General features: G+C 44.4%; 36 non-coding genes across 36 annotated transcripts; all 36 read right to left on the bottom strand.

The window, feature by feature from the left end:
* Nucleotides 1-93: 93 nt before the first annotated feature.
* trnaf-gaa (transfer RNA phenylalanine (anticodon GAA)) lies at nt 94-166 on the bottom strand. Its single transcript has one exon. It is a non-coding gene; the product is annotated as a tRNA-Phe (tRNA).
* A 97-nt stretch (nt 167-263) lies between these two features.
* On the bottom strand, nt 264-337 carry trnai-aau (transfer RNA isoleucine (anticodon AAU)). Its single transcript has one exon. It is a non-coding gene; the product is annotated as a tRNA-Ile (tRNA).
* Nucleotides 338-416: 79 nt separating this feature from the next.
* trnap-ugg (transfer RNA proline (anticodon UGG)) lies at nt 417-488 on the bottom strand. Its single transcript has one exon. It is a non-coding gene; the product is annotated as a tRNA-Pro (tRNA).
* Nucleotides 489-1503: 1015 nt separating this feature from the next.
* On the bottom strand, nt 1504-1575 carry trnaq-cug (transfer RNA glutamine (anticodon CUG)). Its single transcript has one exon. It is a non-coding gene; the product is annotated as a tRNA-Gln (tRNA).
* A 109-nt stretch (nt 1576-1684) lies between these two features.
* Nucleotides 1685-1757, bottom strand: trnaf-gaa (transfer RNA phenylalanine (anticodon GAA)). The gene has a single exon. It is a non-coding gene; the product is annotated as a tRNA-Phe (tRNA).
* A 97-nt stretch (nt 1758-1854) lies between these two features.
* trnai-aau (transfer RNA isoleucine (anticodon AAU)) lies at nt 1855-1928 on the bottom strand. Its single transcript has one exon. It is a non-coding gene; the product is annotated as a tRNA-Ile (tRNA).
* Nucleotides 1929-2007: 79 nt separating this feature from the next.
* On the bottom strand, nt 2008-2079 carry trnap-ugg (transfer RNA proline (anticodon UGG)). Its single transcript has one exon. It is a non-coding gene; the product is annotated as a tRNA-Pro (tRNA).
* A 1015-nt stretch (nt 2080-3094) lies between these two features.
* Nucleotides 3095-3166, bottom strand: trnaq-cug (transfer RNA glutamine (anticodon CUG)). The gene has a single exon. It is a non-coding gene; the product is annotated as a tRNA-Gln (tRNA).
* A 109-nt stretch (nt 3167-3275) lies between these two features.
* trnaf-gaa (transfer RNA phenylalanine (anticodon GAA)) lies at nt 3276-3348 on the bottom strand. Its single transcript has one exon. It is a non-coding gene; the product is annotated as a tRNA-Phe (tRNA).
* A 97-nt stretch (nt 3349-3445) lies between these two features.
* Nucleotides 3446-3519, bottom strand: trnai-aau (transfer RNA isoleucine (anticodon AAU)). Its single transcript has one exon. It is a non-coding gene; the product is annotated as a tRNA-Ile (tRNA).
* A 79-nt stretch (nt 3520-3598) lies between these two features.
* Nucleotides 3599-3670, bottom strand: trnap-ugg (transfer RNA proline (anticodon UGG)). Its single transcript has one exon. It is a non-coding gene; the product is annotated as a tRNA-Pro (tRNA).
* Nucleotides 3671-4685: 1015 nt separating this feature from the next.
* On the bottom strand, nt 4686-4757 carry trnaq-cug (transfer RNA glutamine (anticodon CUG)). The gene has a single exon. It is a non-coding gene; the product is annotated as a tRNA-Gln (tRNA).
* A 1181-nt stretch (nt 4758-5938) lies between these two features.
* On the bottom strand, nt 5939-6010 carry trnaq-cug (transfer RNA glutamine (anticodon CUG)). The gene has a single exon. It is a non-coding gene; the product is annotated as a tRNA-Gln (tRNA).
* Nucleotides 6011-6299: 289 nt separating this feature from the next.
* On the bottom strand, nt 6300-6373 carry trnai-gau (transfer RNA isoleucine (anticodon GAU)). Its single transcript has one exon. It is a non-coding gene; the product is annotated as a tRNA-Ile (tRNA).
* Nucleotides 6374-6452: 79 nt separating this feature from the next.
* trnap-ugg (transfer RNA proline (anticodon UGG)) lies at nt 6453-6524 on the bottom strand. Its single transcript has one exon. It is a non-coding gene; the product is annotated as a tRNA-Pro (tRNA).
* A 1015-nt stretch (nt 6525-7539) lies between these two features.
* Nucleotides 7540-7611, bottom strand: trnaq-cug (transfer RNA glutamine (anticodon CUG)). The gene has a single exon. It is a non-coding gene; the product is annotated as a tRNA-Gln (tRNA).
* A 109-nt stretch (nt 7612-7720) lies between these two features.
* On the bottom strand, nt 7721-7793 carry trnaf-gaa (transfer RNA phenylalanine (anticodon GAA)). Its single transcript has one exon. It is a non-coding gene; the product is annotated as a tRNA-Phe (tRNA).
* Nucleotides 7794-7890: 97 nt separating this feature from the next.
* trnai-aau (transfer RNA isoleucine (anticodon AAU)) lies at nt 7891-7964 on the bottom strand. Its single transcript has one exon. It is a non-coding gene; the product is annotated as a tRNA-Ile (tRNA).
* A 79-nt stretch (nt 7965-8043) lies between these two features.
* On the bottom strand, nt 8044-8115 carry trnap-ugg (transfer RNA proline (anticodon UGG)). The gene has a single exon. It is a non-coding gene; the product is annotated as a tRNA-Pro (tRNA).
* Nucleotides 8116-9031: 916 nt separating this feature from the next.
* trnaq-cug (transfer RNA glutamine (anticodon CUG)) lies at nt 9032-9103 on the bottom strand. The gene has a single exon. It is a non-coding gene; the product is annotated as a tRNA-Gln (tRNA).
* A 109-nt stretch (nt 9104-9212) lies between these two features.
* On the bottom strand, nt 9213-9285 carry trnaf-gaa (transfer RNA phenylalanine (anticodon GAA)). The gene has a single exon. It is a non-coding gene; the product is annotated as a tRNA-Phe (tRNA).
* A 240-nt stretch (nt 9286-9525) lies between these two features.
* On the bottom strand, nt 9526-9597 carry trnap-ugg (transfer RNA proline (anticodon UGG)). Its single transcript has one exon. It is a non-coding gene; the product is annotated as a tRNA-Pro (tRNA).
* Nucleotides 9598-20402: 10805 nt separating this feature from the next.
* trnaq-cug (transfer RNA glutamine (anticodon CUG)) lies at nt 20403-20474 on the bottom strand. The gene has a single exon. It is a non-coding gene; the product is annotated as a tRNA-Gln (tRNA).
* A 109-nt stretch (nt 20475-20583) lies between these two features.
* trnaf-gaa (transfer RNA phenylalanine (anticodon GAA)) lies at nt 20584-20656 on the bottom strand. Its single transcript has one exon. It is a non-coding gene; the product is annotated as a tRNA-Phe (tRNA).
* A 97-nt stretch (nt 20657-20753) lies between these two features.
* trnai-aau (transfer RNA isoleucine (anticodon AAU)) lies at nt 20754-20827 on the bottom strand. Its single transcript has one exon. It is a non-coding gene; the product is annotated as a tRNA-Ile (tRNA).
* A 79-nt stretch (nt 20828-20906) lies between these two features.
* Nucleotides 20907-20978, bottom strand: trnap-ugg (transfer RNA proline (anticodon UGG)). The gene has a single exon. It is a non-coding gene; the product is annotated as a tRNA-Pro (tRNA).
* Nucleotides 20979-21993: 1015 nt separating this feature from the next.
* Nucleotides 21994-22065, bottom strand: trnaq-cug (transfer RNA glutamine (anticodon CUG)). Its single transcript has one exon. It is a non-coding gene; the product is annotated as a tRNA-Gln (tRNA).
* Nucleotides 22066-22174: 109 nt separating this feature from the next.
* trnaf-gaa (transfer RNA phenylalanine (anticodon GAA)) lies at nt 22175-22247 on the bottom strand. The gene has a single exon. It is a non-coding gene; the product is annotated as a tRNA-Phe (tRNA).
* Nucleotides 22248-22487: 240 nt separating this feature from the next.
* trnap-ugg (transfer RNA proline (anticodon UGG)) lies at nt 22488-22559 on the bottom strand. The gene has a single exon. It is a non-coding gene; the product is annotated as a tRNA-Pro (tRNA).
* A 1015-nt stretch (nt 22560-23574) lies between these two features.
* trnaq-cug (transfer RNA glutamine (anticodon CUG)) lies at nt 23575-23646 on the bottom strand. Its single transcript has one exon. It is a non-coding gene; the product is annotated as a tRNA-Gln (tRNA).
* A 110-nt stretch (nt 23647-23756) lies between these two features.
* On the bottom strand, nt 23757-23829 carry trnaf-gaa (transfer RNA phenylalanine (anticodon GAA)). The gene has a single exon. It is a non-coding gene; the product is annotated as a tRNA-Phe (tRNA).
* A 97-nt stretch (nt 23830-23926) lies between these two features.
* Nucleotides 23927-24000, bottom strand: trnai-aau (transfer RNA isoleucine (anticodon AAU)). Its single transcript has one exon. It is a non-coding gene; the product is annotated as a tRNA-Ile (tRNA).
* A 79-nt stretch (nt 24001-24079) lies between these two features.
* On the bottom strand, nt 24080-24151 carry trnap-ugg (transfer RNA proline (anticodon UGG)). Its single transcript has one exon. It is a non-coding gene; the product is annotated as a tRNA-Pro (tRNA).
* A 1015-nt stretch (nt 24152-25166) lies between these two features.
* trnaq-cug (transfer RNA glutamine (anticodon CUG)) lies at nt 25167-25238 on the bottom strand. Its single transcript has one exon. It is a non-coding gene; the product is annotated as a tRNA-Gln (tRNA).
* A 110-nt stretch (nt 25239-25348) lies between these two features.
* trnaf-gaa (transfer RNA phenylalanine (anticodon GAA)) lies at nt 25349-25421 on the bottom strand. Its single transcript has one exon. It is a non-coding gene; the product is annotated as a tRNA-Phe (tRNA).
* A 97-nt stretch (nt 25422-25518) lies between these two features.
* On the bottom strand, nt 25519-25592 carry trnai-aau (transfer RNA isoleucine (anticodon AAU)). Its single transcript has one exon. It is a non-coding gene; the product is annotated as a tRNA-Ile (tRNA).
* Between the last annotated feature and the right edge of the window lie 48 nt (nt 25593-25640).

The following is a 25640-nucleotide window of genomic DNA, read 5'->3' as shown; positions in this document are numbered from 1 at the left end:
TCGACATGCAAGATTCTGAAGAAAAGAGCGCACGGTCTTGTGAATGCAAGAGCTCCACTATAACTAGAGCAAAGCATTGGACAGAGGGACGCATGCCTAAACCCGGGATCGAACCAGGGACCTTTAGATCTTCAGTCTAACGCTCTCCCAACTGAGCTATTTCGGCCACGTTTGCAGGTTTCTTGACTTGCGAATCGTAGTCCGCGGACGACCCCTGGCGCTGAAGCCCTGAATTATGGAACAGAATGCCAGAGAAAAGCCTTTGGCCAGTTCGGGGATCGAACCCGCGACCTTGGCGATATTAGCACCACGTTCTAGCCAACTGAGCTAACAGGCCATGGGTCTCCTGCTTTCATGATCTGGATTGCCATAGTGCCACCTTGAGTGTCCTCACAATACGATGAACGATTAAAGCAGGGCTCGTCCGGGATTTGAAACCGGGACCTCTCGCACCCAAAGCGAGAATCATGCCCCTAGACCAACGAGCCGAGCGGTGTGCAGCGATTGTGATTTCAAGGCGCTTTGGAAAAGCATTTTCCCCGTGTGCCCCGTTTCATTGAGCCAAGGCAATGCGCATCTTTTTCCGATAATGCGCGGGAATTTGCTCAAATGATAGAGCGCTCGCTTGGCATTCGAGAGGTAGAGGGAATGACGGCCTTATTCTCCATATTAGAGGCTTTTGGAGCTTCCTTCGTGCGACTTAGCCCTCCCTATGCTACCTGTCGAGGCTCACCTTTGCAGAAAAAGGTCTTCGTGTTGAATACTGTTCATATATTCAGTCACAAAAAGCCTTCAGTGCCCCTTGTCTCTCCTCGCTATGGCACCTGGACACAAATGACAAGAATCTCCCATATGGTGTGCGCATTGCTTTTACCCAGAGCAACGTAATGCAGGACATTTCACGATCAGAGACAATCAAGTTGTCACTTAAGATTCCACAAGTTTTTTTTTGCTGTGTAACTTGCATTTTCAATAAACCAGTGTGGATATGTGAGGGGGTTCGTTTCCTTGCCCTTTTCTTGTAGTTTCTTGAAAAGGATTATCCTCCATTACTATTTGGTAATTGTCAAAATAAGGCTAAGCATGAAAAATCTCTCTCCCCAAATCTTCTCTTTATAGTACGTGTGTGTGTGCAATCACATTAACGTTTCAGAAATGGGCAATTTGTTATATTTATTTTCCGCTTTGCCTTGGTTGTATTGACCTTTGGCTCATTGTGTACCGTTGGCCTGTTGTCAGTGTGAAAGCTGCAAATGCTACTTTAACTCGAGGTTTAATGAAACCTAGTTGTTATCCTACCATTGTCTTACGTTGTCATTACAAAGATCCTCCACCTTCTATGTGGTTCCTCGTTCCACAAGTACAACACTTTTCCTGCACGTAAACAGATGAAATTCACTTGTGTTTGCCTGACAGCTTAAACGTTTTAGTACAAAGGTCAAAGATCGGGGGGATAACAATCCCTGGCATGAGCCCCTCGAAAAGGTGGAGACTTTCAATGAGTGGTCTCACCGAGATTTGAACTCGGATCGCTGGATTCAGAGTCCAGAGTGCTAACCTTTACACCATAAAACCCAATGTGAAGCTGTTTTCGACATGCAAGATTCTGAAGAAAAGAGCGCACGGTCTTGTGAATGCAAGAGCTCCACTATAACTTGAGCAAAGCATTGGACAGAGGGACGCATGCCTAAACCCGGGATCGAACCAGGGACCTTTAGATCTTCAGTCTAACGCTCTCCCAACTGAGCTATTTCGGCCACGTTTGCAGGTTTCTTGACTTGCGAATCGTAGTCCGCGGACGACCCCTGGCGCTGAAGCCCTGAATTATGGAACAGAATGCCAGAGAAAAGCCTTTGGCCAGTTCGGGGATCGAACCCGCGACCTTGGCGATATTAGCACCACGTTCTAGCCAACTGAGCTAACAGGCCATGGGTCTCCTGCTTTCATGATCTGGATTGCCATAGTGCCACCTTGAGTGTCCTCACAATACGATGAACGATTAAAGCAGGGCTCGTCCGGGATTTGAAACCGGGACCTCTCGCACCCAAAGCGAGAATCATGCCCCTAGACCAACGAGCCGAGCGGTGTGCAGCGATTGTGATTTCAAGGCGCTTTGGAAAAGCATTTTCCCCGTGTGCCCCGTTTCATTGAGCCAAGGCAATGCGCGTCTTTTTCCGATAATGCGCGGGAATTTGCTCAAATGATAGAGCGCTCGCTTGGCATTCGAGAGGTAGAGGGAATGACGGCCTTATTCTCCATATTAGAGGCTTTTGGAGCTTCCTTCGTGCGACTTAGCCCTCCCTATGCTACCTGTCGAGGCTCACCTTTGCAGAAAAAGGTCTTCGTGTTGAATACTGTTCATATATTCAGTCACAAAAAGCCTTCAGTGCCCCTTGTCTCTCCTCGCTATGGCACCTGGACACAAATGACAAGAATCTCCCATATGGTGTGCGCATTGCTTTTACCCAGAGCAACGTAATGCAGGACATTTCACGATCAGAGAAAATCAAGTTGTCACTTAAGATTCCACAAGTTTTTTTTTGCTGTGTAACTTGCATTTTCAATAAACCAGTGTGGATATGTGAGGTGGTTCGTTTCCTTGCCCTTTTCTTGTAGTTTCTTGAAAAGGATTATCCTCCATTACTATTGGGTAATTGTCAAAATAAGGCTAAGCATGAAAAATCTCTCTCCCCAAATCTTCTCTTTATAGTACGTGTGTGTGTGCAATCACATTAACGTTTCAGAAATGGGCAATTTGTTATATTTATTTTCCGCTTTGCCTTGGTTGTATTGACCTTTGGCTCATTGTGTACCGTTGGCCTGTTGTCAGTGTGAAAGCTGCAAATGCTACTTTAACTCGAGGTTTAATGAAACCTAGTTGTTATCCTACCATTGTCTTACGTTGTCATTACAAAGATCCTCCACCTTCTATGTGGTTCCTCGTTCCACAAGTACAACACTTTTCCTGCACGTAAACAGATGAAATTCACTTGTGTTTGCCTGACAGCTTAAACGTTTTAGTACAAAGGTCAAAGATCGGGGGGATAACAATCCCTGGCATGAGCCCCTCGAAAAGGTGGAGACTTTCAATGAGTGGTCTCACCGAGATTTGAACTCGGATCGCTGGATTCAGAGTCCAGAGTGCTAACCTTTACACCATAAAACCCAATGTGAAGCTGTTTTCGACATGCAAGATTCTGAAGAAAAGAGCGCACGGTCTTGTGAATGCAAGAGCTCCACTATAACTTGAGCAAAGCATTGGACAGAGGGACGCATGCCTAAACCCGGGATCGAACCAGGGACCTTTAGATCTTCAGTCTAACGCTCTCCCAACTGAGCTATTTCGGCCACGTTTGCAGGTTTCTTGACTTGCGAATCGTAGTCCGCGGACGACCCCTGGCGCTGAAGCCCTGAATTATGGAACAGAATGCCAGAGAAAAGCCTTTGGCCAGTTCGGGGATCGAACCCGCGACCTTGGCGATATTAGCACCACGTTCTAGCCAACTGAGCTAACAGGCCATGGGTCTCCTGCTTTCATGATCTGGATTGCCATAGTGCCACCTTGAGTGTCCTCACAATACGATGAACGATTAAAGCAGGGCTCGTCCGGGATTTGAAACCGGGACCTCTCGCACCCAAAGCGAGAATCATGCCCCTAGACCAACGAGCCGAGCGGTGTGCAGCGATTGTGATTTCAAGGCGCTTTGGAAAAGCATTTTCCCCGTGTGCCCCGTTTCATTGAGCCAAGGCAATGCGCGTCTTTTTCCGATAATGCGCGGGAATTTGCTCAAATGATAGAGCGCTCGCTTGGCATTCGAGAGGTAGAGGGAATGACGGCCTTATTCTCCATATTAGAGGCTTTTGGAGCTTCCTTCGTGCGACTTAGCCCTCCCTATGCTACCTGTCGAGGCTCACCTTTGCAGAAAAAGGTCTTCGTGTTGAATACTGTTCATATATTCAGTCACAAAAAGCCTTCAGTGCCCCATGTCTCTCCTCGCTATGGCACCTGGACACAAATGACAAGAATCTCCCATATGGTGTGCGCATTGCTTTTACCCAGAGCAACGTAATGCAGGACATTTCACGATCAGAGACAATCAAGTTGTCACTTAAGATTCCATAAGTTTTTTTTTGCTGTGTAACTTGCATTTTCAATAAACCAGTGTGGATATGTGAGGGGGTTCGTTTCCTTGCCCTTTTCTTGTAGTTTCTTGAAAAGGATTATCCTCCATTACTATTGGGTAATTGTCAAAATAAGGCTAAGCATGAAAAATCTCTCTCCCCAAACCTTCTCTTTATAGTACGTGTGTGTGTGCAATCACATTAACGTTTCAGAAATGGGCAATTTGTTATATTTATTTTCCGCTTTGCCTTGGTTGTATTGACCTTTGGCTCATTGTGTACCGTTGGCCTGTTGTCAGTGTGAAAGCAGCAAATGCTACTTTAACTCGAGGTTTAATGAAACCTAGTTGTTATCCTACCATTGTCTTACGTTGTCATTACAAAGATCCTCCACCTTCTATGTGGTTCCTCGTTCCACAAGTACAACACTTTTCCTGCACGTAAACAGATGAAATTCACTTGTGTTTGCCTGACAGCTTAAACGTTTTAGTACAAAGGTCAAAGATCGGGGCGGTAACAATCCCTGGCATGAGCCCCTCGAAAAGGTGGAGACTTTCAATGAGAGGTCTCACCGAGATTTGAACTCGGATCGCTGGATTCAGAGTCCAGAGCGCTAACCATTACACCATGAAACCCAATGTGAAGCTGTTTTCGACATGCAAGATTCTGAAGAAAAGAGCGCACGGTCTTGTGAATGCAAGAGCTCCACTATAACTAGAGCAAAGCATTGGACAGAGGGACGCATGCCGAAACCCGGGATCGAACCAAAGCGAGAATCATGCCCCTAGACCAACGAGCCGAGCGGTGTGCAGCGATTGTGATTTCAAGGCGCTTTGGAAAAGCATTTTCCCCACGTGTGCCCCGTTTCATTGGGCCAAAGCAATGCGCGTCTTTTTCCGATAATGCGCGGGAATTTGCTCAAATGAAAGAGCCCTCGCTTGGCATTCGAGAGGTAGAGGGAATGACGGCCTTATTCTCCATATTAGAGGCTTTTGGAGCTTCCTTCGTGCGACTTAGCCCTCCCTATGCTACCCGTCGAGGCTCACCTTTGCAGAAAAAGGTCTTCGTGTTGAATACTGTTCATATATTCAGTCACAAAAAGCCTTCAGTGCCCCTTGTCTCTCCTCGCTATGGCACCTGGACACAAATGACAAGAATCTCCCATATGGTGTGCGCATTGCTTTTACCCAGAGCAACGTAATGCAGGACATTTCACGATCAGAGACAATCAAGTTGTCACTTAAGATTCCACAAGTTTTTTTTTGCTGTGTAACTTGCATTTTCAGTAAACCAGTGTGGATATGTGAGGTGGTTCGTTTCCTTGCCCTTTTCTTGTAGTTTCTTGAAAAGGGTTATCCTCCATTACTGTTGGGCAATTGTCAAAATAAGGCTAAGCATGAAAAATCTCTCTCCCCAAATCTTCTCTTTATAGTAAGTGTGTGTGTGCAATCACATTAACGTTTCAGAAATGGGCAATTTGTTATATTTATTTTCCGCTTTGCCTTGGTTGTATTGACCTTTGGCTCATTGTGTACCGTTGGCCTGTTGTCAGTGTGAAAGCAGCAAATGCTACTTTAACTCGAGGTTTAATGAAACCTAGTTGTTATCCTACCATTGTCTTACGTTGTCATTACAAAGATCCTCCACCTTCTATGTGGTTCCTCGTTCCACAAGTACAACACTTTTCCTGCACGTAAACAGATGAAATTCACTTGTGTTTGCCTGACAGCTTAAACGTTTTAGTACAAAGGTCAAAGATCAGGGGGATAACAATCACTGGCTTGAGCCCCTCGAAAAGGTGTAGACTTTCAATGAGAGGTCTCACCGAGATTTGAACTCGGATCGCTGGATTCAGAGTCCAGAGTGCTAACCATTACACCATGAAACCCAATGTGAAGCTGTTTTCGACATGCCAGATTCCGAAGAAAAGAGCGCACGGTCTTGTGAATGCAAGAGCTCCACTATAACTAGAGCAAAGCATTGGACAGAGGGATCTGTTCAATGGGGTTGCATGCCGCATGCCGAAACCCGGGATCTTTAGATCTTCAGTCTAACGCTCTCCCAACTGAGCTATTTCGGCCACGTTTGCAGATTTCTTGACTTGCAAATCGTAGTCCGCGGACGACCCCTGGCGCTGAAGCCCTGAATTATGGAACAGAATGCCAGAGAAAAGCCTTTGGCCAGTACGGGGATCGAACCCACGACATTGGCGTTATCAGCACCACGCTCTAGCCAACTGAGCTAACAGGCCATGGGTCTCCTGCTCTCATGATCTGGATTGCCATAGTGCCACCTTGAGTGTCCTCACAATACCATGAACGCTTAAAGCAGGGCTCGTCCGGGATTTGAACCCGGGACCTCTCGCACCCAAAGCGAGAATCATGCCCCTAGACCAACGAGCCGAGCGGTGTGCAGCGATTGTGATTTCAAGGCGCTTTGGAAAAGCATTTTCCCCGTGTGCCCCGTTTCATTGAGCCAAGGCAATGCGCGTCTTTTTCCGATAATGCGCGGGAATTTGCTCAAATGATAAAGCGCTCGCTTGGCATTCGAGAGGTAGAGGGAATGACAGCCTTATTCTCAATATTAGAGGCTTTTGGAGCTTCCTTCGTGCGACTTAGCCCTCCCTATGCTACCTGTCGAGGCTCACCTTTGCAGAAAAAGGTCTTCGTGTTGAATACTGTTCATATATTCAGTCACAAAAAGCCTTCAGTGCCCCTTGTCTCTCCTCGCTATGGCACCTGGACACAAATGACAAGAATCTCCCATATGGTGTGCGCATTGCTTTTACCCAGAGCAACGTAATGCAGGACATTTCACGATCAGAGACAATCAAGTTGTCACTTAAGATTCCACAAGTTTTTTTTTGCTGTGTAACTTGCATTTTCAATAAACCAGTGTGGATATGTGAGGTGGTTCGTTTCCTTGCCCTTTTCTTGTAGTTTCTTGAAAAGGATTATCCTCCATTACTATTGGGTAATTGTCAAAATAAGGCTAAGCATGAAAAATCTCTCTCCCCAAATCTTCTCTTTATAGTACGTGTGTGTGTGCAATCACATTAACGTTTCAGAAATGGGCAATTTGTTATATTTATTTTCCGCTTTGCCTTGGTTGTATTGACCTTTGGCTCATTGTGTACCGTTGGCCTGTTGTCAGTGTGAAAGCAGCAAATGCTACTTTAACTCGAGGTTTTATGAAACCTAGTTGTTATCCTACCATTGTCTTACGTTGTCATTACAAAGATCCTCCACCTTCTATGTGGTTCCTCGTTCCACAAGTACAACACTTTTCCTGCACGTAAACAGATGAAATCCACTTGTGTTTGCCTGACGGCTTAAACGTTTTAGTACAAAGGTCAAAGATCGGGGCGGTAACAATCCCTGGCATGAGCCCCTCGAAAGGGTGTAGACTTTCAATGAGAGGTCTCACCGAGATTTGAACTCGGATCGCTGGATTCAGAGTCCAGAGTGCTAACCATTACACCATGAAACCCAATGTGAAGCTGTTTTCGACATGCCAGATTCCGAAGAAAAGAGCGCACGGTCTTGTGAATGCAAGAGTTCCACTATAACTAGAGCAAAGCATTGGACAGAGGGACGCATGCCGAAACCCGGGATCGAACCAGGGACCTTTAGATCTTCAGTCTAACGATCTCCCAACTGAGCTATTTCGGCCACGTTTGCAGATTTCTTGACTTGCGAATCGTAGTACGCGGACGACCCCTGGCGCTGAAGCCCTGAATTATGTTACAGAATGCCAGAGAAAAGCCTTTGGCCAGTACGGGGATCGAACCCGCGACCTTGGCGTTATTAGCACCACGCTCTAGCCAACTGAGCTAACAGGCCATGGGTCTCCTGCATTCATGATCTGGATTGCCATAGTGCCACCTTGAGTGTCCTCACAATACGATGAATGCTTAAAGCAGGGCTCGTCCGGGATTTGAACCCGGGACCTCTCGCACCCAAAGCGAGAATCATGCCCCTAGACCAACGAGCCGAGCGGTGTGCAGCGATTGTGATTTCAAGGCACATTGGAAAACCATTTTCCCTGTGTGCCCCGTTTCATTGAGCCAAGGCAATGCGCGTCTTTTTCCGATAATGCGCGGGAATTTGCTCAAATGATAGAGCGCTCGCTTGGCATTCGAGAGGTAGAGGGAATGACGGCCTTATTCTCCATATTAGAGGCTTTTGGAGCTTCCTTCGTGCGACTTAGCCCTCCCTATGCTACCTGTCGAGGCTCACCTTTGCAGAAAAAGGTCTTCGTGTTGAATACTGTTCATATATTCAGTCACAAAAAGCCTTCAGTGCCCCTTGTCTCTCCTCGCTATGGCACCTGGACACAAATGACAAGAATCTCCCATATGGTGTGCGCATTGCTTTTACCCAGAGCAACGTAATGCAGGACATTTCACGATCAGAGACAATCAAGTTGTCACTTAAGATTCCACAAGTTTTTTTTTTGCTGTGTAACTTGCATTTTCAATAAACCAGTGTGGATATGTGAGGTGGTTCGTTTCCTTGCCCTTTTCTTGTAGTTTCTTGAAAAGGGTTATCCTCCATTACTGTTGGGCAATTGTCAAAATAAGGCTTGCGAATCGTAGGTAAGGTATTGACCTTTGGCTCATTGTGTACCGTTGGCCTGTTGTCAGTGTGAAAGCAGCAAATGCTACTTTAACTCGAGGTTTAATGAAACCTAGTTGTTATCCTACCATTGTCTTACGTTGTCATTACAAAGATCCTCCACCTTCTATGTGGTTCCTCGTTCCACAAGTACAACACTTTTCCTGCATGTAAACAGATGAAATTCACTCGTGTTTGCCTGACAGCTTAAACGTTTTAGTACAAAGGTCAAAGATCGGGGCGGTAACAATCCCTGGCATGAGCCCCTCGAAAAGGTGTAGATTTTCAATGAGAGGTCTCACCGAGATTTGAACTCGGATCGCTGGATTCAGAGTCCAGAGTTCTAACCATTACACCATGAAACCCAACGTGAAGCTGTTTTCGACATGCAAGATTCCGAAGAAAAGAGCGCACGGTCTTGTGAATGCAAGAGCTCCACTATAACTAGAGCAAAGCATTGGACAGAGGGACGCATGCCGAAACCCGCGATCGAACCAGGGACCTTTAGATCTTCAGTCTAACGCTCTCCCGACTGAGCTATTTCGGCAACGTTTGCAGATTTCTTGACTTGCGAATCGTAGTCCGCGGACGACCCCTGGCGCTGAAGCCCTGAATTATGGAACAGAATGCCAGAGAAAAGCCTTTGGCCAGTACGGGGCGACCTCGGCGTTATTAGCACCACGCTCTAGCCAACTGAGCTAACAGGCCATGGGTCTCCTGCTTTCATGATCTGGATTGCCATAGTGCCACCTTGAGTGTCCTCACAATACGATGAACGCTTAAAGCAGGGCTCGTCCGGGATTTGAACCCGGGACCTCTCGCACCCAAAGCGAGAATCATGCCCCTAGACCAACGAGCCGAGCGGTGTGCAGCGATTGTGATTTCAAGGCGCTTTGGAAAAGCATTTTCCCCGTGTGCCCCGTTTCATTGAGCCAAGGCAATGCGCGTCTTTTTCCGATAATGCGCGGGAATTTGCTCAAATGATAGAGCGCTCGCTTGGCATTCGAGAGGTAGAGGGAATGACGGCCTTATTCTCCATATTAGAGGCTTTTGGAGCTTCCTTCGTGCGACTTAGCCCTCTGAAAGAATGTAAACTTCTTATGTCCCCTTGTCTAACAATATTCTATGGTTGAAGAGTCTAGTCGCCTGGAGACAAAGTTTGACACAGACACAAGTGCTTGTTCAATCAGAGTCCAATGTTTATTGTTTTAGGACTAATACTTATAATTTTCTCTTAGGAGGCGTCATATAAAACCACCTAAACAGTGGAAAATCACCAGACTTTCTGTTTAGTCTTTCCTCCTGAACAATCAGATATGATTACATATTCATTATTACAACAACAGAACAATCGTCCATAGGCATCATTAGGAACCTTGATATGGAGAACAACAGATACTTATATCAACATAAGACAGCATGACATGATAGAACTTTCAACGAGGTTAAACAACAAGAATGAAAGGCACATCTTATATGAATAGAAGCTAATATTAATAGGAATTAATAGGAATGAATACATATGATAAATGAATTAAACACAGATGCAATATTTGTAGAGGACAGGACGAAATCCAGATTCTCACAATGGCCACTTTCAGACCAACGGTCTTACAAGCAGTCCTGTGTCCCTTTAAAGAACAAATATATATAGAGTAGTACAAAAGGTTAATCAAAAGGTTAATACAAAATCTTTAATAAAAGGATTGTTGCATTTGCATATTTTTATGTGGTTTTCTGGTTTGCAAGCTGCTCTTTGAGGTAAAAGATCAATCGGACTGATTTGTAATAAAAACATAACAACACCAATCACCCTCAATAAAAACGAAAACATAAACATAATTATATCTACTCTTCATCATCTACCGTGCCAATCTCAATTACCGAATCGTCAAGCCCATTATCTCCTTCCATTACATTGTCACGTCCATCAACATTTCTTGGTTCTTCTATCACCGGTATTGGTTCTGGTTCTAACTCCTGCGTTTGAACACAATCAATATCATCCTCGTCCGTATCGCTGTTATGATCAAATATGGATCCCCAAGTTTGATACTGATCTTTCGGACGATAACCTTTAGATGTGCGTCTAACCAGCATAGCCTGGTTGACGTCAGTCGTTCTTTTTGCTAACATCATTCGATCGGTTCCTTTGGTTGTAAAAGAAGTAACAGATCTTTTAACACATCCCACCACACACTGCAACATGCATGGCAAAAATAATAACAAGGCTAAGATGGTCATCACAACTGGAATTACTGAACCGGTTATCCAATATCCCCATCCCCCGGATAGGCTGTCCAACCATTGAAACCATGTTGCATCTACCGGTGTGGGTTCACGAACTGATTCTCTCATGTGCTTCACAACGTCGGTGATATTGTCTGCATAATCTGGAATTGAAAAACAACAAGATACTCCTAGCATTTTGCACACTCCTCCTTTCTCTGCTGTTAATATATCCAAAGCAAGTCTATGTTGCACGACGGCAACTCTCATTTTCTTTAATTCGTTAGAGATTGAGTTTAAAGCTTGTGCTGTGTCATATTCCAAAGAAAGAACTTGCCATGCCAGAGCATTAATTTTATTCAGAGCAACAGTAGTACCGGTTCCTGTAAACAAACCTGCTAGGGACCATCCCACGTTCTCCCAAGGAGTAGTCCATGGATCACTAGTCTTATGGCCTGCATAATAATTTGGCAGTTTTACTTCCCTTTTATGTCTATTCAGAGATGTGGCCAGATTTGTCTTTTCCATTATACTAGTTCCTGTGGACAAAATAGCAGCATAACAACAACCTTTCCATTCCCCTGCATCTAAATGGTAATATGCAGTTTCACCACAAACCCACACCATTCCTGGTGAACTGTCTAAGTGTGAAAATGGACATTCAAATCCCTCAGTAGTTTTATTGAGATATTGTATGATGCAATTATGATGTCCGTTATTTGATTGAGACAAAGTAATTTCATTTCTACAATCGGACATTCCTACTATATGTCTGCCTGATTTGGAACACACACATAATTCTGCGGGACGAGCATTTACATAAAAGGCAGGACCTTGAAAAGGTTCTCCTGTATACGAACAGTTATAGTCTCGCATTACGGATGTTGGTGGTCTTCCTTCTCGAATATTCAGAGTCATTTGTACAATTAAAGACATTTGTTTTGGCATATTGCAATCACCCTTACCATTTACTAGCATGTCTGCTGTAAGCTCCTGTGTTCTCCACATTGAGTGGAGCTGTATACATACCCAACAATCTCCTCTAACCTCATCTGCTAAGACTTCTCTCTGCAATAAGGCTAAGGCACATGCATAATTACCACCACATTTAGATTTTGCAACTCTTACTTTTTTAGTTTCTTGGTCGAGATTAGAACCCATAAAAAATTCAATATCCTGTGGTGCTTCTCTTTGCTTATTTGAATAGCTGGGTATCGGGTTTGCACTTAGTTCCTTAATTCTTTCTTTTATTTCCCTCATCGTTGGTGGTTCTATTTTAATTTGAACTTCCTGATAACGGTCTTTACCCAATAAGGCCCATACGCAGTAGTAAATTCCTTCATCTCGAAATGTAACCTCTCTTATGGTAACATTCATTATCCCTGCATAACTTTCCTTATGGTCTGGACCAAGAAGCGAAGGAAGAGACTCTATAGGAATGGTTTTTGCCTTACCAAAATATACACAACGTTTTCCATCCCACATTACTCTCTAGGGTAACTTTACAATCTTTATTTCAAACCTGGGGTCGGTGCCTAAGGCTTCAGGGCCATGATACGCTATTACCTCTGACCACCTACACGATCCCTTGCAGATATACAGACTTTCTCCGAATTGTTCCCTAACTGCTTCGATATTGCCAGCTGCCCCCATGGTTAAAGATATTGGGTCACAAAGGAAGCTTGCACTGCTGCCTGCCCTAAGAGTGACCTTGATCGTCTCTTTATCAGGGAAACTTTCATCTACTTCCCGTTTTGGCCGTGTGGCGAGAGTTTCATTTCTCTCTAATTTTACTTCTTGATTTAGGATTATACCAGTGATTATTATACTTATTAGGACTAGAATAATCGTTGTTCCACGCAGTCCACACATACCTGGCTGCCTGAACGGATGCCACGGCCTGTTAGGTTCAATCATTGTGGATGTGGGCAGTCTCTCTTGCTTACAACTAATTCCCCCTCCTCTAGCCTGAAAGCATACAGAACTAGGCTACCTGGTATTCCACGTTGCAGCACTACTCTCGTTGGGTCAGGGGCAATTCCTATGGTCGTTTTTACTGCGTTAAGAAGATCTGGGCCGAACACAATAAGGGCTTCTGCTAGTGTGCACGCAGTGTAAGAATTGATATCTAAGAATTCCATAGGAAATTGATTAGGATAATTTCAATGATTCAATTTGGCCCTCAATGCACCTCAGGGGAAGCTACGGAGTCAGCACTGTTGGCTCAATGGGCCTCCTATCTTCTTGCTTTGGGTGGCCCCTACCTCACAAAAGGTAGTTCTGTCCTCAGCTTAGTCAGTGCTTTCTCTACCCTGAGATGTATTGAGGTGAATCCCCTGTTGAGATTCTATGTTAAATTGGAGCTTGCCTGCTCTCCTGAAGAACACAACTTCAGTCTGGAAGCGTGTATCCACTGTGGCTGGTAGTCCGTCAGAACTCCAGTCCGTGTTACGGCAATCAGAGTCGCTGGTCCGTGGTACTTTGGTTCTCCAACCTTTGTTGGCTTCAGATTCCTCACAAAGACCTTATGTCCTGGAACAAAGTTATGAGTAGGGTTTTCTGAGGGAAGAGGAAGGCACAAAGAAACATCAGCACATATCGAATTTAACTTTTCGACTAGGGAGGTCACGTAGTCTTCCTGGATCACCTGAAGATCACCTAAACAAGAAATACCAGACCGGCCTTTGACCCACGGGGTCGGGAAAGGTCTACCCATTAGTACCTCGAACGGTGACAATTTTGTCGTGGAAGATGGGGTCATTCTTATTTCTGCCAAGACTGCGGGCAATAAATCAACCCACTTTCTTCCTGTATCGAGTACAGCTTTTGTTAGTCGTGTTTTCAGTGTTCGATTACATCTCTCCACGACTGCTGCACTTTGCGGATGATATGGAATATTAAAATGCCAATCAATAGACAACACTTTTGCTAAGAGCTGTGTTACCTTTGACGTGAAACTCGTCCCGTTATCCGATTCCAATCTGGCCGGTACGCCCCACCTTGGCACAATCTCCTTCGTTAAGATTTTTACCACTGTTTTAGCATCTTCCTTTGCGCATGGAAATGCTTCAGGCCACTTTGAGAATCGATCCACAATTACCAAAAGATATTTTAAGTTACCTATTGGCGGCATGTGCGTAAAATCAATTTGTAAATGTTGAAAAGGAGCTTCCGGATGTGTCAATGCATCGTGCTTAGCTGATTTGTGCGGATTTACCTGAGCACATGTTAAGCATGCATCCAAAACAAGCTTTGCTGTTCTATGAACATCGGCTATACAGTACAATTGGTTAATTGCTTGAACTACATTTGCACAACTGGTGTGAGATAACCCATGGTAATGTCTAATTAGGATGATTAACCCTAATTTCGGTAGTGCTATTCTACCCTGTCCATCTCTTATAATCCCTTCCTTATCAGGAGTGCAAACATTTTTCCTCCAATGCTCTAAGTCTCCCTGTGTTGTTTGACTTTGCAGGAATTTGATATCAATGTCAGATACATTCGTTATGTGCACCGTCATTGCTACCTTTGATTCATTTTTTGGATGAAATGGTGATTTAATCTGAGCTTGGGCTGCTGCCTTTGCGGCTTCATCAGCCCTTCTGTTGCCTATAGTCTGTTCATCCTCCCCCGAAGCGTGACCCTTGACCTTTACTATGGCCACTTCGAGCGGAAGCTGAACTGCTTCAGTCAACTGTCCTATCAGATTTGCATGTGCTATTGGCTTTCCATCAGCAGTTTTAAAACTTCTCGCTTCCCACATTCTGGCATAATGGTGAAGAACACTCCAAGCATACCGAGAATCGGTGTGAATTGTTACTCTCTTTCCTGTCATCAGCTCACAGGCCCGTATTAATGCTATCAACTCTGCAGCTTGAGCCGAATTGTAATCTAAAGCAAAAGCTTCTTTTACCTCTCCTGTCTCGGAAACCACAGCATAGCCACAGAGGTAGACACCGTCAGATGGCTTTGAACAAGACCCATCAACATAAATGTGTTCTCCCCCCTCTAGGGGCGTGTCCAACAGATCGAACCTAGAAGAGTAAGAAGTGGTCAGTTCAAAGATGCAATCATGTTCAACATTAAAATCTGCCATGTCTACCATACCCAAAATACCCAGCAAAGCAGGATTAACGTTTGCTGTTGTTTGAATGCTAAGATTTTGTTGTTGCCAGCAGAGTAGCCTCGTAACCTGAGCGTCGTTGCGCTGTCATGTGTTGTGTTTGCATGTTGTGTAAAATTACACCTACCTGATTGGATGCATACAATATTAAAGGGTGTGACAGCACAGTTTTCTCAGCCATCTGTACAATCAGAGCAGCTTCAGCCACAGCACGAAGACATGCTGGCATACCTGTGACTATGTTATCTAACTTTTTAGACAGATATGCAACTGGCCTATATGTTGAGCCATGAAGTTGCAATAGGACCCCTAGAGCTGCACCCACTGTCTCCCTAACATGCAAGTGAAAAGGTTTTGTGTAGTCCGGCAGGCCCAATGCTGGTGCTGTCGTGATGGCTGCTTTCAAAGCATTGAAATGTTCATCAGCTTCCGCAGTCCACTCCAATGCTGTGTTTGGCGGAGCTTTGTGATCTATCAGACCTCTATCAGACCCCTCAGGTGCCTATCGTGAATCGCACAGTCCGGTATCCACTGTCTACAATAGTTAATTAGTCCCAGAAAGCTTTGTAGCTCCTGTATTGTTCGTGGGGACTTAACCTTTCTGATCAGCTGGACCCTATCTGTAGATATTGCTCTGAGACCTTGCATCAACACATGTCCCAGATAGGTTACCTTGGATTGAACCCATTGCAGTTTCTCTTTCGAGGCTTTAAAACCTGTTTCGGCAAGTACATTGCAAACAATTATAGATGCTTTTTCACAGTCCTCCTCCGTCTCCCCCGACACGAGTATGTCATCTGCAAACTGAAGCACACACACTGTTGAAGGCAAATCAGTCATTTTGGCCAAAGTTCTGTGCACTGCTGCAGAAAAGACAGCGGGTGAGTCTACATAGCCCTGAGCAAGGCGTTTCCATGAATATTGCTGCCCCTTAAATGTAAATGCTAACAAAGGCTGAGTATCTGGGTGTACAGGTACAGAGAAAAAGGCTGCACACAAATCAATTACTGTAAAATACTTGTGCGAATGTGGCACTGAATTCATAACAGTCAAAACATCAGGCACAATTGGTGCGAGTGGTATAATTAACTGATTAACTGCCCTTAAATCTTGAGTTAATCTCCAAGTTTTCCCATCCGCTTTCAAAACAGGATTGATTGGTGTGTTATATGGTGAGTGTGTTTGTTCGAGGACACCCTGCTTGACAAAGTTTTCAATCAAATGTTGAATGCCTTGTTCCTTATCTTTAGACAAAGGGTATTGTTTAATGTAGACAGGCTTGTTTGTTTTAAGTTTAGCCTGATAAGGTTCCATGTCAATGAAACCAGTTTCATCCCTGAACTGAGACCATAACAAAGGGTTAATCATGGTGTCCGCCCCTATAGATATGCTGCTACCGGAGGGAGTTACCCTTGAGCCGCTTATCTGTCCACTTGTAGGCAGAGGATCGACGGATGCCTGTAAACTAGACAGAAAGGAAAAAACAACCTTGTTATCAGTAAACTTAATGTCCATGCCTAATTTATGCATCATATCACGACCTAAAAGATTTAGTGGAGCACCTGGAATAATTGTGAATTTGTGGAAGAATGGTTTAATGCCAGAGGCTGCAACCTGTAAAGGGGGTGTTACAGTACAAACAATGTCAGTTCCGGAAATTCCCACAGAGTGAATAATTTGATTAGTAATAGGACCCTCATAACTGTTAGAAGTCATAGACGAAGCATCTGCGCCTGTATCAAGCAGACAGGTTTGAGGCTGGCCGTTTATCATAAGGAAAAAATAAGGCAAATCCTCCCCATTATTCGAAAAGGTCAGGGTCATCATACATAAATCAGAACTGACATCACTCTGATCACTCTGTGGGCACCCCTATTCTTGATTTGAGGGCCACTGGGTTGGGTATGGAGCAGCCGTGGTCTCATATGGAGCACCCGTGGTCTCATGTCTGCTGGGTGGTGTGGGTTGTTGTGTGTGTGTCTCACCAGAAATCGGCTTGCGCAAGTGTCTGCACTCTCGTTTGTAATGGCCCCTCCTTCCGCAACAAAAGCAAATGACCTCAGACTTCTTCCTTTGGCTAGGGTTTACAGCTGTTTGTTCAGTCCTCCTCTTTTCGGGATAGCCTGTAAACATAGCATGTTCCTGTTTTACAGAAAACCCCCCAGAGCTATCCAGCTCTCTGATTCGCTTTCCTAGAGCATCTAAAGTCATATCATGCAAGTTTGAAGTTGTTATTCTGATTAACTGCGCTTGTTTCGGATTCATGTTATTTAACAGAGTATTGACAAATAGAGGCTTTATATCATTATTCATAGGCAATTTAGAATCTTCGACCCATGCTTTCTTAAAACGCACAAAAAAATTGAGCAGCTGATTCCTTCGCTGCCTGCTTAGTGCCTGCAGCATATGATAAGTCCTGTTGATTCCCTAAGCGTTCATCAAGAAACTCTCTTAGCTGTTTGAAAAATGTTTCAACATTAGCAGCCGTCTCCCAAAACATCTCGTGTGGGTTTGCAGCTGTACCGCTATTTGTGATTTTATCATTGTCAAGTAATAATGCGGGACATTTTTCAATCAGCATTTCCTCTGTTACATCTTTCTCTAGTTTTCTTAACAACACCGCTCGGAAATCTCTTCCTGTAAAATGCCCATATTTTGTATGTGTTTGCAAAATTGATACATATTTACCCGCATCCTGTGGAAAAGGCAAGCTTTTACAGATCGCCTCCATATCAGACATTCTTAACGGTCTTTCATTTAGCGTGTTTCCAGCTCTTACCCAACCCATTGAATTTTGAAGGTTTGTTGTTACATTAGGTTTATCAATTAACTTTTCCGGTTTTATCTCTTTTGGTTTTATCGGCAGTGATGGTGCAGAGGGAGAAAACTGTGTCTGGCAAGGGTTCGTATATCCCGGTGGCTTTTCAAATGGCCACTGGTTTTGCTTTGCATACGCAATAATTTTAGATTTTTCCGGACCCTGGTCCCAAACCTTTTTCATGTCTTTCCATACTGTATAAGCTTTATTCATGTATGGATAATCCCATGTTGGGTCTCCCCAACCTCCCGTTGACATGCCCCCTGCCAGTAACATACACTCATCAGCAAATGAACCTTCCCTCGGATAGGGAAAATCAATTTTCGGTTTCATTCCCTCCGACCATCCTGCGATATTGCTAACATATGGATCTGTATAAAATCCTCGATTATTTCTGTACATAAATGCGACTGGCGTTTCGCCCGGCAGTGGCCTCGAAACAGAATTTCCCATCTTACACTCTATATATACCCGGCGGTGATAAACAGTACAGTACAGACAAAACAAAGAAAAACCCTCGTGTTCAATCGACCAACAGTTTCAACAGTGCTGCATGTATTATTTTGTGTTCAGAGGTGGATATTACATTCACCGTCCTTTTCTGACACCAATATCTCAATACATGCAGTAACAGTGATATCAATAATATTTTCAATTTTAACTGTAAGAATTTATCTTTTAGAATAACCATTAAACAGATTTTATTTCTTTTTATTTATTTTTTGTGAGTAACAAAGCCTTTACCTCAAAGCTAACACTTCGATCCCAAATTACAGTGTGATCAAGACTGCATTAAGCATTCATATTCGTGCGTTAATAATTATTTTATTAATTACTGTTGCCAGCCTCGCTGTCACAACAATGGGAAGTCGAATCCCACTAACATGAATTGAAACCTATTCATATTCGTTAATAATTATTTTACTAATTACTGTTGCCAGCCTCAGTGTTACAACAATGGGAGAATCAACTCCCACTAACATGAATTTAAACACACAAGAATCCTACAGGGTAAGCGTTAGATTTCTTTAAGTCATAAAAACTGTATAGAAAAACACTTACCCCTTTTAATGTAGGTCTGTGTCCGATCGTCAGTGTGCCAGAGGTATTTTGTTCTCTTTCGTTCAATGAGAGAAGAGTCTCCCCTCAGACGAGCCCCCAACTGAAAGAATGTAAACTTCGTATGTCCCCTTGTCTAACAATATTCTATGGTTGAAGAGTCTAGTCGACGGAACACACAGAGTTTCAGGCCTGGAGACAAAGTTTGACACAGACACAAGTGCTTGTTCAATCAGAGTCCAATGTTTATTGTTTTAGGACTAATACTTATAATTTTCTCTTAGGAGGCGTCATATAAAACCACCTAAACAGTGGAAAATCACCAGACTTTCTGTTTAGTCTTTCCTCCTGAACAATCAGATATGATTACATATTCATTATTACAACAACAGAACAATCGTCCATAGGCATCATTAGGAACCTTGATATGGAGAACAACAGATACTTATATCAACATAAGACAGCATGACATGATAGAACTTTCAACGAGGTTAAACAACAAGAATGAAAGGCACATCTTATATGAATAGAAGCTAATATTAATATGAATTAATAGGAATGAATACATATGATACGTGAACTTTGTATTAAACACAGATGCAATATTTGTAGAGGACAGGACGAAATCCAGATTCTCACACCCTCCCTATGCTACCTGTTGAGGCTCACCTTTGCAGAAAAAGGTCTTCGTGTTGAATACTGATCATATATTCAGTCACAAAAAGCCTTCAGTGCCCCTTGTCTCTCCTCGCTATGGCACCTGGACACAAATGACAAGAATCTCCCATATGGTGTGTGCATTGCTTTTACCCAGAGCAACGTAATGCAGGACATTTCACGATCAGAGACAATCAAGTTGTCACTTAAGATTCCACAAGTTTTTTTTTGCTGTGTAACTTGCATTTTCAATAAACCAGTGTGGATATGTGAGGTGGTTCGTTTCCTTGCCCTTTTCTTGTACTTTCTTGAAAAGGGTTATCCTCCATTACTGTTGGGTAATTGTCAAAATAAGGCTAAGCATGAAAAATCTCTCTCCCCAAATCTTCTCTTTATAGTACGTGTGTGTGTGCAATCACATTAACGTTTCAGAAATGGGCAATTTGTTATATTTATTTTCCGCTTTACCTTGGTTGTATTGACCTTTGGCTCATTGTGTACCGTTGGCCTGTTGTCAGTGTGAAAGCAGCAAATGCTACTTTAACTCGAGGTTTGATGAAACCTAGTTGTTATCCTACCATTGTCTTACGTTGTCATTACAAAGATCCTCCACCTTCTATGTGGTTCCTCGTTCCACAAGTACAACACTTTTCCTGCACGTAAACAGATGAAATTCACTTGTGTTTGCCTGAGAGCTTAAACGTTTTAGTACAAAGGTCAAAGCGGTAACAATCCCTGGCATGAGCCCCTCGAAAAGGTGTAGACTTTCAATGAGAGGTCTCACCGAGATTTGAACTCGGATCGCCAGATTCAGAGTCCAGAGTGCTAACCATTACACCATGAAACCCAATGTGAAGCTGTTTTCGACATGCCAGATTCCGAAGAAAAGAGCGCACGGTCTTGTGAATGCAAGAGCTCCACTATAACTAGAGCAAAGCATTGGACAGAGGGACGCATGCCGAAACCCGGGATCGAACCAGGGACATTTAGATCTTCAGTCTAACGCTCTCCCAACTGAACTATTTCGGCCACGTTAGCAGATTTCTTGACTTGCGAATCGTAGTCCGCGGACGACCCCTGGCGCTGAAGTCCTGAATTATGGAACAGAATGCCAGAGAAAAGCCTTTGGACAGTACGGGGATCGAACCCGCGACCTTGGCTTTATTAGCACCACGCTCTAGCCAACTGAGCTAACAGGCCATGGGTCTCCTGCTTTCATGATCTGGATTGCCATAGTGCCACCTTGAGTGTCCTCACAATACGATGAACGCTTAAAGCAGGGCTCGTCCGGGATTTGAACCCGGGACCTCTCGCACCCAAAGCGAGAATCATGCCCCTAGACCAACGAGCCGAGCGGTGTGCAGCGATTGTGATTTCAAGGCGCTTTGGAAAAGCATTTTCCCCGCGTGCCCCGTTTCATTGAGCCAAAGCAATGCGCGTCTTTTTCCGATAATGCGCGGGAATTTGCTCAAATGATAGAGCGCTCGCTTGGCATTCGAGAGGTAGAGGGAATGACGGCCTTATTCTCCATATTAGAGGCTTTTGGAGCTTCCTTCGTGCGACTTAGCCCTCCCTATGCTACCTGTCGAGGCTCACCTTTGCAGAAAAAGGTCTTCGTGTTGAATACTGTTCATATATTCAGTCACAAATAGCCTTCAGTGCCCCTTGTCTCTCCTCGCTATGGCACCTGGACACAAATGACAAGAATCTCCCATATGGTGTGCGCATTGCTTTTACCCAGAGCAACGTAATGCAGGACATTTCACGATCAGAGAAAATCAAGTTGTCACTTAAGATTCCACAAGTTTTTTTTTGCTGTGTAACTTGCATTTTCAATAAACCAGTGTGGATATGTGAGGTGGTTCGTTTCCTTGCCCTTTTCTTGTAGTTTCTTGAAAAGGGTTATCCTCCATTACTGTTGGGTAATTGTCAAAATAAGGCTAAGCATGAAAAATCTCTCTCCCCAAATCTTCTCTTTATAGTACGTGTGTGTGTGCAATCACATTAACGTTTCAGAAATGGGCAATTTGTTATATTTATTTTCCGCTTTGCCTTGGTTGTATTGACCTTTGGCTCATTGTGTACCGTTGGCCTGTTGTCAGTGTGAAAGCAGCAAATGCTACTTTAACTCGAGGTTTAATGAAACCTAGTTGTTATCCTACCATTGTCTTACGTTGTCATTACAAAGATCCTCCACCTTCTATGTGGTTCCTCGTTCCACAAGTACAACACTTTTCCTGCACGTAAACAGATGAAATTCACTTGTGTTTGCCTGACAGCTTAAACGTTTTAGTACAAAGGTCAAAGATCGGGGCGGTAACAATCCCTGGCATGAGCCCCTCGAAAAGGTTTAGACTTTCAATGAGAGGTCTCACCGAGATTTGAACTCGGATCGCTGGATTCAGAGTCCAGAGTGCTAACCATTACACCATGAAACCCAATGTGAAGCTGTTTTGGACATGCAAGATTCCGAAGAAAAGAGCGCACGGTCTTGTGAATGCAAGAGCTCCACTATAACTAGAGCAAAGCATTGGACAGAGGGACGCATGCCGAAACCCGGGATCGAACCAGGGACCTTTAGATCTTCAGTCTAACGCTCTCCCGACTGAGCTATTTCGGCCACGTTTGCAGATTTCTTGACTTGCGAATCGTAGTCCGCGGACGACCCCTGGCGCTGAAGCCCTGAATTATGGAACAGAATGCCAGAGAAAAGCCTTTGGCCAGTACGGGGCGACCTTGGCGTTATTAGCACCACGCTCTAGCCAACTGAGCTGACAGGCCATGGGTCTCCTGCTTTCATGATCTGGATTGCCATAGTGCCACCTTGAGTGTCCTCACAATACGATGAACGCTTAAAGCAGGGCTCGTCCGGGATTTGAACCCGGGACCTCTCGCACCCAAAGCGAGAATCATGCCCCTAGACCAACGAGCCGAGCGGTGTGCAGCGATTGTGATTTCAAGGCGCTTTGGAAAAGCATTTTCCCTGTGTGCCCCGTTTCATTGAGCCAAGGCAATGCGTGTCTTTTTCCGATAATGCGCGGGAATTTGCTCAAATGATAGAGCGCGCGCTTGGCATTCGAGAGGTAGAGGGAATGACGGCCTTATTCTCCATATTAAAGGCTTTTGGAGCTTCCTTCGTGCGACTTAGCCCTCCCTGTGCTACCTGTCGAGGCTCACCTTTGCAGAAAAAGGTCTTCGTGTTGAATACTGTTCATATATTCAGTCACAAAAAGCCTTCAGTGCCCCTTGTCTCTCCTCGCTATGGCACCTGGACACAAATGACAAGAATCTCCCATATGGTGTGCGCATTGCTTTTACCCAGAGCAACGTAATCCAGGACATTTCACGATCAGAGACAATCAAGTTGTCACTTAAGATTCCACAAGTTTTTTTTTGCTGTGTAACTTGCATTTTCAATAAACCAGTGTGGATATGTGAGGTGGTTCGTTTCCTTGCCCTTTTCTTGTAGTTTCTTGAAAAGGGTTATGCTCCATTACTGTTGGGCAATTGTCAAAATAAGGCTAAGCATGAAAAATCTCTCTGCCCAAATCTTCTCTTTATAGTACGTGTGTGTGTGCAATCACATTAACGTTTCAGAAATGGGCAATTTGTTATATTTATTTTACGCTTTGCCTTAGTTGTATTGACCTTTGGCTCATTGTGTACCGTTGGCCTGTTGTCAGTGTGAAAGCAGCAAATGCTACTTTAACTCGAGGTTTAATGAAACCTAGTTGTTATCCTACCATTGTCTTACGTTGTCATTACAAAGATCCTCCACCTTCTATGTGGTTCCTCGTTCCACAAGTACAACACTTTTCCTGCACGTAAACAGATGAAATTCACTTGTGTTTGCCTGACAGCTTAAACGTTTTAGTACAAAGGTCAAAGATCGGGGCGGTAACAAACCCTGGCATGAGCCCCTCGAAAAGGTGTAGACTTTCAATGAGAGGTCTCACCAAGATTTGAACTCGGATCGCTGGATTCAGAGTCCAGAGTGCTAACCATTACACCATGAAACCCAATGTGAAGCTGTTTTTCGACATGCCAGATTCCGAAGAAAAGAGCGCACGGTCTTGTGAATGCAAGAGCTCCACTATAACTAGAGCAAAGCATTGGACAGAGGGACGCATGCCGAAACCCGGGATCGAACCAGGGACCTTTAGATCTTCAGTCTAACGCTCTCCCAACTGAGCTATTTCGGCCACGTTTGCAGATTTCTTGACTTGCGAATCGTAGTCCGCGGATGACCCCTGGCGCTGAAGCCCTGAATTATGGAACAGAATGCCAGAGAAAAGCCTTTGGCCAGTACGGGGATCAAACCCCCGACCTTGGCGTTATTAGCACCACGCTCTAGCCAACTGAGCTAACAGGCCATGGCTCTCCTGCTTTCATGATCTGGATTGCCATAGTGCCACCTTGAGTGTCCTCACAATACGATGAACGCTTAAAGCAGGGCTCGTCCGGGATTTGAACCCGGGACCTCTCGCACCCAAAGCGAGAATCATGCCCCTAGACCAACGAGCCGAGCGGTGTGCAGCGATTGTGATTTCAAGGCGCTTTGGAAAAGCATTTTCCCTGTGTGCCCCGTTTCATTGAGCCAAGGCAATGCGTGTCTTTTTCCGATAATGCGCGGGAATTTGCTCAAATGATAGAGCGCGCGCTTGGCATTCGAGAGGTAGAGGGAATGACGGCCTTATTCTCCATATTAAAGGCTTTTGGAGCTTCCTTCGTGCGACTTAGCCCTCCCTGTGCTACCTGTCGAGGCTCACCTTTGCAGAAAAAGGTCTTCGTGTTGAATACTGTTCATATATTCAGTCACAAAAAGCCTTCAGTGCCCCTTGTCTCTCCTCGCTATGGCACCTGGACACAAATGACAAGAATCTCCCATATGGTGTGCGCATTGCTTTTACCCAGAGCAACGTAATCCAGGACATTTCACGATCAGAGACAATCAAGTTGTCACTTAAGATTCCACAAGTTTTTTTTTGCTGTGTAACTTGCATTTTCAATAAACCAGTGTGGATATGTGAGGTGGTTCGTTTCCTTGCCCTTTTCTTGTAGTTTCTTGAAAAGGGTTATGCTCCATTACTGTTGGGCAATTGTCAAAATAAGGCTAAGCATGAAAAATCTCTCTGCCCAAATCTTCTCTTTATAGTACGTGTGTGTGTGCAATCACATTAACGTTTCAGAAATGGGCAATTTGTTATATTTATTTTACGCTTTGCCTTAGTTGTATTGACCTTTGGCTCATTGTGTACCGTTGGCCTGTTGTCAGTGTGAAAGCAGCAAATGCTACTTTAACTCGAGGTTTAATGAAACCTAGTTGTTATCCTACCATTGTCTTACGTTGTCATTACAAAGATCCTCCACCTTCTATGTGGTTCCTCGTTCCACAAGTACAACACTTTTCCTGCACGTAAACAGATGAAATTCACTTGTGTTTGCCTGACAGCTTAAACGTTTTAGTACAAAGGTCAAAGATCGGGGCGGTAACAAACCCTGGCATGAGCCCCTCGAAAAGGTGTAGACTTTCAATGAGAGGTCTCACCAAGATTTGAACTCGGATCGCTGGATTCAGAGTCCAGAGTGCTAACCATTACACCATGAAACCCAATGTGAAGCTGTTTTTCGACATGCCAGATTCCGAAGAAAAGAGCGCACGGTCTTGTGAATGCAAGAGCTCCACTATAACTAGAGCAAAGCATTGGACAGAGGGACGCATGCCGAAACCCGGGATCGAACCAGGGACCTTTAGATCTTCAGTCTAACGCTCTCCCAACTGAGCTATTTCGGCCACGTTTGCAGATTTCTTGACTTGCGAATCGTAGTCCGCGGATGACCCCTGGCGCTGAAGCCCTGAATTATGGAACAGAATGCCAGAGAAAAGCCTTTGGCCAGTACGGGGATCAAACCCCCGACCTTGGCGTTATTAGCACCACGCTCTAGCCAACTGAGCTAACAGGCCATGGCTCTCCTGCTTTCATGATCTGGATTGCCATAGTGCCACCTTGAG

The sequence above is a fragment of the Triplophysa dalaica genome, unplaced genomic scaffold (assembly GCF_015846415.1).
Source record: "Triplophysa dalaica isolate WHDGS20190420 unplaced genomic scaffold, ASM1584641v1 Contig2, whole genome shotgun sequence".
Taxonomy (NCBI): domain Eukaryota; kingdom Metazoa; phylum Chordata; class Actinopteri; order Cypriniformes; family Nemacheilidae; genus Triplophysa; species Triplophysa dalaica.
The sequence above is the reverse complement of the archived record's forward strand: the minus strand, read 5'-3'. Positions and strand labels throughout refer to the sequence as shown.